The sequence below is a fragment of the Manacus vitellinus genome, unplaced genomic scaffold, assembly GCF_001715985.3.
Source record: "Manacus vitellinus isolate BGI_N305 unplaced genomic scaffold, ASM171598v3 scaffold_29_pilon, whole genome shotgun sequence".
NCBI classification, from domain to species: Eukaryota; Metazoa; Chordata; class Aves; order Passeriformes; family Pipridae; genus Manacus; species Manacus vitellinus.
Genome location: NW_021940207.1, coordinates 4026631 through 4043250, shown reverse-complemented (window position 1 = coordinate 4043250; position 16620 = coordinate 4026631). Strand labels below are relative to the sequence as shown.

Sequence of the window (16620 nt, the reverse complement as noted above, 5' to 3'; positions counted from 1 at the left end):
TTCTTCTGCATTAATTAAAACACATCACTGCACACTTAAGCAATTTAAATGTTTTGGAACGAGTCTCGGGACGGCCAAGGGCGTTCAAAGTGAAGGGAAGGCTGGCAGCTTGCCCTCAGCTCGCTGCTTGCCTGTCTATCACAAGCACACATCATGCATCACAAAATTGCGAGATCTCTGCAGACCCAGCGACCAGGCTACAATTTAGAGAAGAGCTGAAGTCAGAAATCCCTGGTCTTCCTGAGGCTCCATCACATGGACTGGCTGCCAGTGTCTGTGCTGGTCTTTTTTCAGTTTACATGGGTTTTTTTTACACCTCTCCTCTATGAGCTGGTGGGAACTGCTACTGTAATAGATAACACCATCACCATGTTGTCTGATGGAAAGCCCTACTAGACCTGAGTTTGCTCTTAGGGATTTTTTTGGAGCTATTCAAGGAAAAAGTGAGGAAATTAGTAGCACTTCAAATAAAATTCAGGGCTAGCAAAGACTGTGTTTTACCCTGGAGGTGATACTGAAGTTCAGGGTATAAGTGAACCTTTCTCCAAAGGTGTGTTTGCCTTTCTGTCACCTATTGGTCAACAGCAGGAGGAGGGACCTCAGGTGACCTCCAAAGCAGCTTGTGCACTGTGGACTCCAGGCAGCAGACAGCTGACTACAGTCTAGAATGGAAATGAAGGACTAATTTGCCCAGAGACATTCCCTTTTGTATTTTAAAGTAATGCAAAGTGTCTTTTCACTTTCAGTTCTGGATTTGAGACCTAAGACGAAGAGTCACTGCCATTAGATCCACATCATCACAATTGTAACATCAAAACAAGTACTGTATTAAAAATAAACACAGCAGGCATTCACTGACTTGATTAAAATGTATACATATGGGTGAGGTCATTTTAATAAATGCCTTATGCACAGACATCTGCATTTCTTACCATGGCCCTAGGCTTGGAGCAGGAACACTATATATCCACAACTACCTGCTCGTGTGCAGTTGCATCAGCCCAGGCTCTCTGGCTGCTCAGAACATCCACCACAAGTGTCCTTATCACATTCCTGTGCATCAACCTCCCCTTAACACTCACAAAGACTAGAAAAATTACATCCATGGTTTACCACATTAGCAGAACATCTCTGATCTCTGATCAGGCCACTATGTCAAGGTCCTCCATCTCCTCTATCAATCTTCTGAAGGCACATCGTGATGCTGTTTGGAAATAACTCAGTGAAAGCAATTCTTTTATTTGCCTGTGTGCCTGGAAAAGGTTCCACTAGTTAAGGGAAAGTAAACTGGACTTTCCAGAATGATATGAAAAACTGCAAAGCCAATAATGTCCATCATCACACTGATGAAAATCTTCTGTATGTTGCCAGAAGAAAACAAACAAACAAACAAAAAAACGCAAACCAAACCACAACAACAAAAACAAAAACAAACAAACCAAAACAAAAAAAACCAGGACTTCTTAGAAGTCTTGAGCTTATGTGCCTTCCTAGGTCATCCTGCACCAAAGTTTCTGCACCTCCCACTATGATCTGCCAAGCCTCCACAACTCAGGTGAAAAAACACCTTCTCTGGCAAGCAGCAAGCAGCAAAGCTTGTACCATAATGGCTTTCCTACATTTTGGGTACCTCCCCATGAGTGCTGCCAGAGCCAGTCACTCCAGGCTGCAGCCCCCACTGCTGTTGGTAAGGCATCCAGACCACGATCCAGAGATAGACCTGTTCTGGGAAAGGATGTAGGAGGGATGTCCCTAACTGACTTTTGTCTCTTGCTCATAGGGCTGTAGGTATCCCACATGCAGAATCCTTGCCTGACTCTGGAGCACCTCTGGGCTATCCCAGGTGTCACTGTGAGGATACCAGGGCTCCCCAGTATCTCATCTTGCTGGAGAGGGAAGAGAGAGGGTTGCACTAAATATAATTCATAGTCCTGTGGAACTGTTATTTACTTTATTTTCATCCTGATGCCTGAGAGCTCTTGGGAAACGTCTCTGCTTGTAATAGTTGTATGTTCAGCAACATGCAAGAAAATGAAGCTGCCAGTAGCTTTTGCAAAGCCCTGGACCGCTGGAGCAACGAGCATGGTGTGAGTGGACAGGGGAACCTGTGTGTCATCTTCTTGCAGAAGGTGTCACAGAAGACAAAAGTCTCAAAATACAGCACAGAACACATATGCCTGCCCTGAATGCTGAGACAATATTTCTGAGCATGACTTGTGTTGTAATGATGGTGATGCTCTGGGGCAAGAGGAACACAGCTGGGGAGCCAGGGCAGCCTCCACTAGTGACGTGAGACATGGAGACACAAACTGTGTGCACAGGCAGCCCAGAGGCATCCGCTACACACAGAGGGGCCGTGTGGCAAAGCCAGAGGTGCAGTGTGGGTGGTGGGAAGGGGGGCATGTCACCCCCAGCTCTGCTGATAGCACTGCTCTTCTCCCACCCAGCCATGGGAGATGGGTGACCACCAATGGCCTGGGCCAGAGCCTGGCCTGATTTCCCTCCTCTGATTCCCACAGCGCTTGCATCAATGGATCTTGTCTTAAAATGTTTATGTAAATCCTATCTCCACACTGATCCTCCAGACTCAGGTTCACGTTCTCTGCAGGATACACCTTCTTGGTGGATTTTTTCTGGGTCTCTGGTATAGGATGAGCCATAAATTAGCCTGGGAACAGCTTGCTTTGCTGATGTGTATTTTCAACCTCAGTTCCATTTTAATATATGGTAATATAGACTGTACTGTCCCCAGCCAGGATCCAGAAGGAGTGAGATGATTAAAAATAATTCATCTTACACTGAATTAAACAACTGAGAGCCTCAGGAACAGTCCCATTTGAGTTTGGTACAAATCATGGGTGACAATCTGGGTCAGTTTTTATTGGTCCTGCACCTTTCTGCCAGCCCTAAATCTGCCAGCCATCAGATAGGTTTAAAAGGAAGCGACAACAAGGAGACAAAAAAGGTCAGTCTCTATTCAAGAAGGTAGTGGAAGGAAAAGGGGAGACAGGGCAGGGGAAGGCAGCAAGTCCTGGCAAACATGCAGGAGGTGATGTTTCTCCAGGAGAGAGATAGACAGCAATGCAATGGGTTCTTTGGAAAGCAAGCAGGCTGCACCTGGAGCCCATTCTGCTGTTTGCTGAGACTCAGCAGCCTGGACCACTTGTGGTTTCCTCTCTAAGTCTTGCCTCTGCCCACAGTGACATACAGAAACTGAGGGAACAGAGATGAGACATGCCTGGCACTTTCTGACCATCCAAGGCACCAGGGGCACAGGGCTGCATTGCCCACCCTTCCACTAGGAAAGTGGCAGCGGGTTCCCCTTCCAGTCACTTCTGCTGAGCCACAAAACCCTGTGTGCATGCCATCCCCCATCTCAGGAGGTCTGTGTGTTGCATTCCCCTACCTTGGATTGAACCACCTCACTTCCGCCTCCCGGAAATAACACAAGCAAGAGTGAGAATGACTCATCTGTGCATATGAAGACATGTATATGCACACACGCAAACATATCTTACATGTTGAGAGCCTGGGGCAAAAATTTCACCCAGCTTTTGAGCTCCCTGGTTCACATGATTCTGTGAGGTCTAGTGAAAAAAAAAACAACAAACAACGAAACACCAAAAAAACCTCCCAGTAAAAAACAATCAGAACAGTGCCAAAATAGTAAAGAATTAGCAAAATTAAAAATCAAATCCTGTTACCATGCCTTTAGTTTGAAAGAAAGCTCTCCTAATGTCTATGCTTACACTTATGTCCCGCATGATCTCAAACCAGCACGACTCTGTTTAGTGAGCAGGGTGCTGGTTTGCTCTAGGATTGGCCCACGGGTGACTGCTTCAAATCCATCTGTGCCTTATAAATCCCAACCACTGCTATTAACCTGAGAATTGGGTAGCTAGTTTCTTTCCCTGTCTTTGTAAATAGCTCCTTTGACATGGTTCCTGGCCAGTGATGCTGGTAATGGACACTACACACACACCTGTGCCATCAGTTTGAGGCTGAGTGAGGACAGTCAGATGACATTTGCCCAGACCATTTCAGAAGTTTTATAAACTCATCCTCTTCCATAAAAGTCCCTGGAAAGATGCAACATCCCAACAAGGGCTTGTGAAGCTTTGTAGTTGTGTCAGATGTTTCCTTGTCCCATTTTCCATGGGCTTGCATGAAATCCAGCGTTGAACAACTTCACCAAGGACATAGAGACATGGAATCATAGAATCATATAACCAATTAGGTTGGCAAAAGCCTCCAACATCATCAAGTCCAACCATTAACCCAGCACTGCCAAGCCCACCACTAAACCGTATCCCTAAGTGCCACAACTACACATCTTTTAAATACCTTTTTAAATACCATGGCCAAGCACATCTGAAGCTAGAGATCCCCACTACAGCTGAGGCCATGTGCAGTTCCCAGTTTCAAGTAGAGGAAGGCAACAGAGTTGGACCCTTGGCCACCAAAACACAACCGTCAACATCAGCATTCCGTGGTGGGGAGCTCAGCCCTGCTGCCAGCCCTCCTTTCTGCCTTGGCACATGGGATTGTTAATGCGGCCTCCCTCAGCCAGCAGAGCCAAATGTGACAATATGGTGGGTCTTGAAAAAAGGGAAAACTTTAATTAACCTGCCAGAAAAGGTGAGCGGGCAAATGGGTCTTGCTGCCCAGAGTTTTTGCAGCAGAGAAGAGAAATCAGGCATCCACTATCGTGTTGTTGTGACAGGCCATGAAAAACATCCCGAGGCAGCTGTGTCTGGTGCAAGAGTCATCAGATGGCATAGCCTAGTAAGAGCAGCTGCTCCCTTTTCCTTGGGTCAGAGACCCTTCTCCACAGCAGCCCCCACAGCAACCACTCGTGCCCTGGCAGTGTGACATGATGCATTTCCTCAGCTCTTGGGAGGATGTTAAGTTCAGTGACACACATTCCAGCCAAGCTACATTGTTTAATAAAGAGTACAGTAATCACAGACATCAGCTGAAGAGGATTAAGGTTGCCTTCACCATCCAGGGTATTTTACCTATATCTCTTTTGCTACATTTTCTCTTCATCTTCAGCCTTTCCTCCTCAGGACTGCTCTTGCTGGTTCTCTCACGAAGAGCAGAGTGAGTGTGTGAATGGTACAACTGCAGAGGAAGGAAGTGGTGTTGCTGATTCAATAGAGTGTGTTTTTCCTTCTGAGTCAGTACAGAACAACTGTCTCACTGTGCTCAGAACGTATTAGAACAAGAAGTCTGTCCCTGGTATGTGTGGGCTTGTGTTTTAATCTCTGTGACCCAGAACATGTAAAGGTTGCACAGAAGGGATTTTAATTATCTTGAAAGTTACTAAAGTCCAATTAAAACTGCAGAGTCGCCACAGCAGGTCATCCATCCACTGTATCATTCTGTGGGCCCATTGCTGTGATATATCTAACAATCACAGGGCATGAACCTGCTTCTAGAAAGCAGAACATGTCAAGAAGCAGTGTTGTTAAAGGGCAGGTACACGACATTTTTGGATCACACAAGTTCCTGTCTAGAACTGTAGCTGGATCCCATGAAGAGGCATCCAGGAGAGAGCTGGAAGACTGGGGATAAAATGTGAACAATGTGTTATAAAGCTATTAAGCTGAATTTCCAGAATTTTCTGCATTAAGTAGAGCAGAGGTAGGAAGCCTGCAAGAAAATCTGAGGTTTTCTGGACCACTCAAGACAAATACTGAAGAAATGGAAATTACACAGCAGCTAAATTATGACTTCATTTCAGACTTCAACCCTCTATTGGGTCTGGCTGAGATGGACTCCATTTCCCCATAGCAGCCCTCCCAGTGCTGTGCTTTGCATTGGGAGCTAGAAGGATGTTGATAACACACCGGTGTTTTGGTTACTGCTGAGCACAGCACCAGCACTGTAACATTCCTTCCTCAGTCGAGGGCAGGATTCTGGGAGGGGACCCAAGTAGGTCAGCTGACCCAAACTGACCAAAGGGATATTCCATACCATGTGACATCAGCTCAGATATAAAAGCTAAGGCAAGGAGTAGGAAGGGGGGGCATTCATTGTCTCCAATGGCTGCCCACTGAGGGACCATTATGTGTGCTGAAGCCCTCATGGGAAGTAGAGAATAAACCATGTTATCTTTTGCTTCACTTTTGCATGTGCATGCTTTTGCTTTGCTTTTGCTTTAATAAACTGCCTTATCCCAACGCACAAGTTGTTTTCCATCTTACTCTCTGCCCTGTCCAGCTGGGAAGGGGAGCGACAGAGCGGCTGAGTGGGCACCTGGCATCCAGCCAAGGTCAACGCACCACAGTCCCACAGGCTATCATGGAGATATCTGGTTCTAACAGAAGAGATGATTTGCTGGTGCAGTGAAAACTAAAAGAAGAAATGTTGGAAACAACCTGAGAGAAAGTCATACCAGTCATACTGCCCATGCAGAGGATCCAGTGGGAGCTTTAGAGGGAAGGAGTCAAGATATTTTAAAGAATTGCAGGGATGCATTCAAATCAGTTCCTGTGTCATGTTTTGATTAGTATTTTTGTTTACAATATTATTTAAAACATGAAACATCCTCCAATTTCAAAGTTTCATGCACATTTCTCACAGGCCCAGGCTGAAGGAAATGTGGGTAGTGTCCTCTTTCATGCGACTTTCTATTGAGCTCATTTCACCTCAAAGATTTGAGTGAGCCTGAACCCTAAACTGAAAGCAAAACTCAAATGGGCATAAAGGTAAGGCAATGGAAAGTGATTGCCCAAGCCACTGTGAACTGAAACTGCCATGTTATGCACAATGCAGATGTCAGAAACCCATTGAGCTCACACTGCAGCATCCTGAAGCAGGAGGGGACTCTGGCTTACAGCTCTGAAGTTCTCGTGAGCAGAACAGGCTTCTCCATAAAATGTTTAAAGCAATTGATGGTCACAGTGAACTCAGGTGCTGGATGACCACCAGGGATCTCAGTGCCCTATATATGCAGCTGTGTGAAGTGTCTAATTCTCTCCTGGGCTCTCCCAGAAGCCTGCTCACCATGTTACTTCTGTGCTTTTCACTTGGGCAACAAAAAATCTGCTGTGTATGGTTTGTTTTTATTACTCCTGGGCCATGGATGAGAAAGAATAGGTATTTGCTTGGGGCAGTCTTGGGCTCAGTGCCTAGTTCTTGATTTCAGTGAAGGGATTGTGGGCTGAAGGATCCCACTGCTGTGGATGGGCTGCCTGGCAGAGCTCTCTCTCTCTCAGGTACACCTCAAATTTTTATTGTAGAGAGCTCTTTTGTGCTAGGGAAAAGAAATTACCAATCTGAGTTTCACGCCACTTTAAAATAGTCTAGGCCAAGGTTGTCTCAAAAAAAAGAGTGTCTCAAGGATACCGCTGCAGGCTTCAAACCTGATTCAACAGCTTGCTGTCTTTCTGTAAAGTGCTTTTGGTGCTCTGCAGGAACAATGTGGTCTCTGAAATTAAGTACAACTCTTTGGCAGATATAAATTAAGTGGCAGCTGAAATACACTGTTCTCAAGGCTTTCCTAAAATGAAGCAAGGTGGTCCTAGATTTGAAACACATTATATTTATACTGTTACCTTTCCATTCTTTACCCCACCGAACTCTCCTCACTTGTTCTGCTCTTAAATCGCATTTTGAAACACCAGTATATGTGTGCACAGACACACAAACACGGAGGCAGAGCCCTCAGGGAGGCTGTTCTATTGCAGCACTTGGTATGGTTTCATGATATGAATGTGCTGCTCTACGAGCTGCTGCCCACAGGCTGTGGCAGGAGCCTTGCAGGTCTGGGATTCAAACCTGGCCAAAAGTCATACCGAAAAAGGTGAAATCGCAAAAAGAGAAAGCTGACCACAGCTGCTCCTCCGTGCCGCTGACAGCCATCAGGTCTCTGCACCACAGCCCACAGCGCTGCAGCTGCAGCTGACCGAAACCTTGTCTTCACAGGGAGGCCAGTGGTCCCCCAGGTGGGTGCATTTCAGCTCAAAATCTGATGGCAATCCTTTCGTCGGTTAAAAAAAAAACAATCCACTGAAAGCAGCATAAACATCCCCCAGGCAGCAGGCATTTTCTGGGAACTGGTTGAATAAATTCATAGGTGCAAGAGAATGACCAGCTCCACTGATTACAAAGCTCCCCTCCTCCAGAGAGCAGTGACAGTGAAGCACAGGGGCTGTGCAAGGCTTTAATGTGGCCACTGGAATGAGGGAATAGGAAGGAGGGTGAAATGGCTCTGCAGCCTGTCAGCCCACATGATACTGAACCGGACAGCAAATATGTTTTTACCCACAGGAACAGTTTTGCCATCCAAAAATCCAGTGCAGGAAGTTAGGCAGACAGGCAGATGCAGAACTTTCCAGTGGGTGGAGGTCCAAGAGTGAGCCCTGGGCTGAAATGAGTGCGTTGGGAATGGGGGAACTGTCCAGCAGGACACAATGGAGGAACTGGCTAAAGACAGTGAAGGAGGAAGATAAACTGTTCTGGCAGTCAGACAAGCACCCTGCTTCCAGCAGCTTACAGTAAAAGCATTGCAAGGCACCAAATGGCCCCCCAGAAATTGTTTCTGTCAGTGTCCCAGGTTCGGTAGGTCTCTGGAATGTATTTCTCACCCACATTCAAGAGAGTTTGGCTTGTTTAGTCTAGCAAAACTAAGGAGGAGAGGGCATAACTTTGTTGTCTGTAAATACACCAGAGGCTGGGGTGGGAGAAGACCTATCCAAGCCAAAAGATCCTGTTGGTATGAGGACAAATGAGGGATCAGTTGCTGTATGAGAACATTTGGGTTAAAAATTAGGAGGAGGGTTCTAGCCCACATGGAGTTTGACAACAACTGCCTGCAAGAAGAGGGAGCTCCAAGGAGTGGCACTACTGTGAGGATGAAGCCTGAGTAGTTTTTGGAGGGGATTGTAAAATACTGCGTGACCAGGAACTGGGAGGCCCATTACAGCTGGAATAGGGGCAAAGAAAATGGCACCAAAAATGGAAAAGCAAAAACTGGAACAGAGCTCTGCGCAGAAGGCTCGCAGAGAACAGAGAAGTACACATTTCCAGATAAACAATGGCTAAGCCCCACTGAAAAAGGAAGAAGAGGCCAAGAGCTTTCAGAAGCATGGGTGAAACGTCTCTCACCTTCTCAACAATGTCTGGGGTACTGTCTCTCTGGTGAAACAGCCCATATTTATCCATGCATCACATGCCTGGAAGGTAGTACTGGCCTGTAGGTAGAAAAAATACAAATCCAAAGCATTTCTATCTTCCCATTACTGCTGTTTGAAACATCAGTGATGTTCCTCCTAGCTGAGTACAGAGGATTTCCACACCTCTGAAACACAGAAGAAAGAATAGGGAAAATCAGTCTGCAAAAAACCATCTGATAGTTTTCAGCTGGGACTTCCCTCTCTGTACTCATCTAGTTACAAGCATAAAAGCATCTGCAGAGGAGAAACCCATGGGTCATGGGGAGCTCTGTGCATGTGGGAGCAGCAAGCCTTTCCCATGGGAAACAGAACAGCTGTAGGTATGTACCCCTCCATACCCAACCTTACCACTCCATCTGAGCCACAGCCCTGAAAGGGGAAATGAAAACTTTTGCTTAAGGAAACACACCACATCCAGGAGAAGGGTCCCAGGTGGCAATGTTTCTTCTATATCTCAATGGCACTTGAGAAAGTCCTCTGCTGAAAAGATTTTTGAGGGGAAAACACTGCATTTCAGAAAACAGATCCTGCCTGGGAAGGAGAATGGTTCCATTGTACCATCCCAGAACAAGTCCCCCAGCTCGTAAGCGTAAAACACCTTGATGTTTTTTTCCATGCTTGCATTCTTTAAAACACAGATCCGGACGGAATACACTGGGAGTGGGAGACCGTGCACCCAAACAGCCTCACTTATTTCTGGGGAGAGGGCAGTGTGCCTTCAGGTATTAATCTGTGAATGGGAGGGAAGGTGAAAGCTGAGAAATCCACGCGTGTATCCATATCCATGTTTCCACACACACATATATAAAAATGTGTATACACACACAGGGAAAACAAAACAAAACAGAACAGTCCATTGCACACAATCCTCCCCCGGGGAGAGGGCGAGAGAACAAACAAGCAGCAGATGTGAGCCCTGTCACCGCGCCTAACACTGGAGGAAGATCAGATCCCGTGGTGACAAGGTGGTGCGAGAAGCCACCAGAGCAGGAGACAGAAGGAGACTCCTGAGGCAGAAGAAGACCACAAGGCAGAGAGGTCCATGAGGTGCAGGCACACAGGCTGCTCTCCTCCCTTTGCATCACCCCAAGGTGATGAATTGCCTGGTACCAAAGCGGACTCTAAGGGATGGCCCTGAGCTCCTCCATGGAAGAAGAGATGGGCCTGAAGGAAGGCTGCAGGGTAACTTTTTCACAGAAAAGCCCAGAACTGACCTGCAGACGAGCAGCCTTGAACACCATGCCAATCCCAATGCCAGGAGATGTGAGTTCCTGCAGTGCCTGCAAAGAGCAGAAGTGAGAGAAAAAGAGACATCTTCTAGCCAGTTGATCGAAGATAGGGAAAAGTTCTGTTTCTCAGTCAGATATATCTTTTTCTATCTTCCAAAAGAACATAAAGGGCCTTGCAGAACAAACAAGAACAGGGGCTCTCTGTCTCTGGCTTACCCTTTAGTGGTGTTCTGTTTCCTCATCCATCCTGGGGCAGTGGTGCTGAATGCTGATAAGGCCAGACTTGGACCAGCCTCAGTCAGACAGTTGGTGCAATTTGACTTTAGATAATACTTAATGATTTGTTTTTAGTATAGAATCAGGGTGAGTTGGGGTATTTGTTTTTGTTGTTGTTGATTTTGTTGTCATTGCTTCTCCCCCTCCTTCTTTTCCAACCAATTAGGTTCAATTTGTTTTGGCAGAGAACATGATTAGTGGGGCTGGGCTCCAGATGGTTGGGCGCTCAGCCGTTCACCATAAATAACACTGGATGAGCAGTGGTCCTGCATGCAAAGCTGGGCAACAACAGGCTCAGGTCACCAGATCTGAGCATCCCATGGCTGGCTTGGGGAGGACCTTACCTAGGCCCTTTGGAGAAGGCACTGACTAACTTTTCCTTAGATATTTCCTCATACAGATTTGTTACTGCTCCCAGACTGCACTGGCAGGGCACCACTCACCTGGCTGTTCCCTCCTCTCTGAGTTAGCCTCCCCTTGCTCTATAAGCCCAGGGCTTGCTGCTGAGCCTTAGCAAACATGGAGAACATGTTTCTCCTTTTTGCCCTTGCAGCATCTTTTGGTTTGTCTGAAGACCATCTGATCTTGCTCCTGACATGGATCCCAAGGCCAAGCACAAGGGAAGAGAAGCATTCTGTGGGGCTGATGAGCCTGGCCAAACTCCAGCATGGAGCAGCACAGAACTGCTGTGTGTCCCATGGGAACAGTCACAGCCAGGTCCTCTGTGTTGTCACTGTGGTAGCCAGGCCTTTGGATGTCCCTCAAAATTCTAATGGGGCTCTGTGGGAAGAGGACAGCAGTGTTTTGGGAAGAGACAACTTTGGTAAGGGAGCAGATGCCCAACTCCATCTTGATGTGAAACCTTAACAATTACCTTCCGTAACACGCTGTAAGATCTTCAATAAAAGAAGAATTTAAAGCCCAAAATTTATTATTATTGTTCTATCAGTATTTAAGAAATACTTAGTGAATTGCAAACTGAACAGCTACTCAACATTTTACACTAGCTTAGGCAGGCAACCGTTTGGTGGGAATGTCTTATGCTTTAGGACAAAGCTGATTGTTGATACATTTAGTAAATAACAGCTAAAAAGCCTCATTCTATACAATAGGTTTGCTACAGATATAACATGACAATTACGTTAAAGTTAAGGGGCAGACAGTACAGCAAGGAGGAAGTAGCTATGAAGTGTTAAAATGTCTTTGAACTGAGCATTTCAAGCCTTTGAACTGAGCTCTTTCCTGTCACCTCTCACTGCCACAGGCTGCCGTGTTCTCTTCCATTTTCCCAGGGAGTCTCAGCCACTTGCAGGAGCACAGCTGACACACCTGAAATTGGCATCTGCATATGGGGAAATAAACCCAATTTCAGTTCACGTCCATAGTCCAGCTCTGCAAGATCACACCTCTGTGTCGGAGGGTTAGCACATGCAATTGCAGGTGCAAAATCAAGATCCTTGTCCCTTACTGAGCACTGTCCCTGAAAGACTCCCAAGATGTGCATGCCTTGATCATTGAGCAATCTCAGACTCTGCTGTCTGGACTGTTTGCATCATAAATCCTCATACACAGGCATGGCACTGGCTTCACTTGGGTCTGGAAGATCTCTGCAATTCTTTCAGAGCTTCAACCTTTTGGGGGCTTTAATGCAAGCCAAGTTCTTGTTCATGGGGAGACAGTCATATTGGAGCATGTTATGGCTCTGTCCACAGGTGGACAACCCATGGCCAGCCCTTCATAAGCAGAAGATGCCTGTCACATGGCTCAGCTGCAAATTTGGGCTGCAGCTAAGCACATGCCAGCCTCATGCAGAGTAAGCCTTGGGCACAGACAGCTGTTCCCAGGCACATCTTTGCTCATAACAGGGATACATACCCCTTGGGGCTCATGATTCCAAGTCTAAGATGCCTGGATAGCTTTTCTTTATTGACTTTTATCAGGGAGGAGCAACATCAGAAGAGATCCATCTTAGGGAATGCTGGACAAAGGTGCATTGCACCCTGATCCATGAAATGCTTTCTTCATGCACAGGGCAACTGTTTAGCAGTGTTGCACAGGTGTGGTGTGTTTATGCAAGTGAATGGAGCTGGTCTCATTGCCACATGCAGGTGGCTGGAGCTGAGCCAGAGTGCTGGTGCAAGTGCTGTAAATGCCAAAACAATCAGTAGGATATGACTTATCTTGTCTAGAGCACAGCTGTAGCTCTGCCACTCCAGTGATGTCTCACAGGCAACAAAGACAAGATGGTCTTCCAGTCACTGTGTTGTCTCCAGCTGGAGGTTTCTGGAAGCACGCTGTAGAAGCAAACCTTAGGTCAAACAGAAGCACTGAGATCCCTGGGAGACAGTCGTAAATCCCGTGGCCATGGTGGGTATCACATGCAAAGAGATGGAATAGATGTTAATAACTAACAAGACTTGTTCTGGTCTAGCTTAAAGACGTGAAAACTGGAGATGTGGCAAAGCCTCCACGTGTAACACTGACCAGAACCCACAGAGCTGTTCTCAAACAGGTTTACATACAGCTCTATTTATCTCTGCACCCGTTGCAAATCCATGTGTACAATCATGCATATTTTTCAAAATGCCTGAGAGAATCATGACAGAATCTAAAGAAGTTAGAGATGGAAGTGATCTAGCAGGTCCATTTGCAATCTCTCATGAGCCAGGCAGAATTTTTCCCTGGGCTATGTTCATTGCTTTGCCTCGTCTTGTTTTTAATCACTCAAGTAAAGGGACTAGAACAGCCAGGCAAAGTTATGTCACACTGCTGCAGAAGCGGCACTGGGGAATCTTGTATCTCTGATCAGAACAGACTCTCACAGTTGTACAATATATACTTAAGCATGTTTGATGTAGTCAAAAAAATCCTATGCAGAAATGCATTCAATTTCTGTAAATACTCATCTTCCAAGAGTTTTTAAGACTTTGCAATAAACATAGCCAAAGTCATCATTCAACAAATTGAAATCTCACTTGTATTAATGTGGTTGCTATATTCAGATTCAATTTAACCCTCATGACTTTATCTTGTAATCCAGTAAATTGTGCAGGTCAACAGAAGTTGTTATCAGAGAGCTGATTAGGCATTTATTTTCCATCATCTCCTCCACCACTTCCTGGGCACCAGAGAACCCTCACCTCAGCAGAGGGCACTTCCTAAAATATCCCTGCTGGCCTCCACTGAGAATTTCTTTCGTATATTAAGTGAATTCAGTGTGTTTTCTGAGGTCTTCTCATGGATCTGCCCTTTTGTGGTGGTGACTGCTTTCAGGAGGGTGATGTTCCACTTCATGCAAACAAAGAGCAGCCGATGACTCAGAAAAAAATGTGGTTGTAGGAGTCATTTTTTATCATCCAGGGTCCTGGTTTTCTTCCCTTGAAAGCATAACACAAGAAGGTCCCCTCCAGCAGCCTGAAGAGATTGCAGCAGAGATAAGTTGCAATGTGCATGCCATGCTCTGGTAGCTGAGCTCACACAAAGTATAAGAAATCAGTTCTTATAGCCAGAGACACGGGTCTCTGAGAATAAATACCCAGTGAATTTCCTAGCTCAGTTGCATCTAGTCAACAGAGATGTTTTGTTTCGTTACAGTGGCCCGGGAGGTTTCTGGGGTCAACAGAGCTAAATAAAACAACCAGCAAAAACACTGTGGTCTAGGAAAGGGCAAGATTTTTCAAAGCTCAGCTCCCCTTGGCAGCGCAGCTCTTGTATGGAGTGATGAAAGTGTTTAAGTCATCAGAAAAAGCAGGCAGTGACCTGCAATAAGATACATGGCCTGGTGAGATACGTCGCATCTTGCTAATGACCTCCAGAGCTGGGTCAGCAGATGCCACTGCGGGGGACACCATCATCTGCCAGGCAGCAGGCAGAGCTCCACTGCCTTGGCATGTCTCCATCCTCACTGCAACACTGGGCACATCAGCCCCATGGAGGCCCTGTGAGGGCAATTCAGATTTTAGGAAATAACACCCAGGAGTGGGGATTCTTCAGAAACTTTTCAAGAGAACAGACTCACCAGAAATCCAGTCTTTTCTATGAGCTGCAGATCCTGAAGCTAACAGCTCTCTGAAACTGTTTGGCTGCAATCACTTACCCTTTTTTTACCAGAATTACATAAAAGCATCAATGAAAAGAGAGTGAAACCATATAGACATCTCAAACTTGAACAAAAGTTTGGAATTTTGCTTAGTCAAATATTTAAGCTAGAAATTTGGGGACGATTGTGAATTTTACCCCAGAAAGCTCATCCTTTCTTTTCAGGCAAAGTTGGCAGTTTTCTGCTTTTAGAACATGGCTCTGCCTAATGAGGATACAGAGTAGGGCAGCCCAGAGCCAGCCTGATGCCTGGTCCAGGAACTGTCTTCTGGCATGGAGAAAAATGGCTGAGGATTGATGGGTTGAGAGCATGGTGCCAGACGCATCCTGCTGCTCCAGCTTGTCTCGGATCTATCTGGATACCCTTCCTCCCTGCCCAGCTGGCAAATTATGTGGACTGCAACAAAGCAAACTGGGGCACAGGGCAGAGCTTGCTCTTTTGTGCAATATGGGAGCTAATCTCATTGCTGCAGAGTGAAATTTGGTTCCATGAAGGCTTTCAAGTTTAGGCCAATGAACCCCCCACATAGGACTGTTTCCAAGTGGTCCAGAGCCTTCTCCAGGTCTTGTAACACTGGAGTGTTGGAGGTCTGAGACCAACACTACCAGGTATAGCCAGGTTCTTGGTCCTCAGGTCCTCCCAGGTACCAGGCTGGGATTTGGCATTGCTGCCATGTGCAGAGAAGCACTCTAGGTATTTCTCTCCCATTAGCATGTCCCTGCAGCACAAGTCTCATTTCAGCACAACATGTATTGCTAAATCTACACACCTTGTAATCCTCACCCTCTCCGGAAAGAGAGAAAACCCGATGCACAGCAGAGATATGCCATGCACAGTCCTCCCCACCAGCAGTGGCCATCTCAGCTGGAGAGGCCAGGGTGCATTTCAGTACCTAAAGGCACCCCCTCCCCCAAAAAATAATGAACTTTTAAACTCTGGGACTTAGATGAGGGGATGGGGGAGGGTTGGAAATGGCCCCGTTGCTTCACGTTGCACATTAGCAACCGAGTTCACTTCACAAACACAAGGTGCGCTGTCAGAATAGCCCGGGGCAAAGTTTGTACTTTGCTTGAATTCTAACTTTTGTTTACCAAGGTAATAAACCGGTCTTCTCTTCCAGGTGTAAATGCTATTATGAAAAGGCATATTTGTGTTTCATCTCACCTCAGATGTACAGTATGTGCTCACATCCTACACTGTGCGTACAGCCCACATTGCTACAGAGTTAGGAGAAGAAAAGAGAAGGGGTAAAAATAAATAACCCCACTCTGTCCTCAAAAAACACTGTGTTCTGGAAAATATAGGAGTTTAATTGGATCTCTTTCCCTTTAACCTCTGTGTGCAGCCCTTGCTCTACCCTGTAAAGACTGGGTCAGACCTTTCCCGCATCCCTGTGGTCTTCCCCATTAGTGCAGCTGGGCAGACCCCATGGGGGGAAGCTGATGGAGATGAACTATTCATTGCGTGCTGACAGGTTGATCTCTAAACAGTGGAGTTTAATTTCCACCAAACTAGTTGGGTCGCCAGTTTGGCTCCCTTCCCCTAAACCCGCCTGCATCTCCATTGTGCCACGTGCATTCAGAGGTGTTGTGTTTGGTGTAATCTCACTGAAACTCATGGGAGAGGAGAAGGAGGTGGAAGGAAAAAAAAAAGAAAGAAAAAAGCCTGGCATTGTTTTTTTCTTGCACTTCACCTCCTGTTCCTGGTGTTGTGCCCACTTGGCAAGATTTAGAGATAGCAGACGAGCTCTGGATAAAAATGACCTAAATGTTTCCTCATCCCTTCAAACCTGTTCGGTGGCCTTCTGTCTCCAACCCACTAGTAGCCTGGCCTG

At 46.3% G+C, this 16620-nt stretch overlaps 2 long non-coding RNA genes across 2 annotated transcripts in view; one reads left to right on the top strand and one right to left on the bottom strand.

Moving 5' to 3' along the window:
• The window catches only part of LOC108640111, an 84866-nt gene extending 73274 nt beyond the window's left edge, over positions 1 to 11592 (top strand). Inside the window, exon 6 of the long non-coding RNA XR_001920939.1 lies at positions 11241 to 11592. This is a non-coding gene — a long non-coding RNA (uncharacterized LOC108640111). The remainder of the gene's footprint in view (positions 1 to 11240) is intronic.
• Positions 9116 to 11372, bottom strand: LOC108640112. Its single transcript, XR_001920940.2, has 3 exons — positions 11131 to 11372; positions 10397 to 10462; positions 9116 to 9200 (listed from the first exon to the last, which is right to left on the bottom strand). It is a non-coding gene; the product is annotated as an uncharacterized LOC108640112 (long non-coding RNA).
• Positions 11593 to 16620: the final 5028 nt, after the last annotated feature.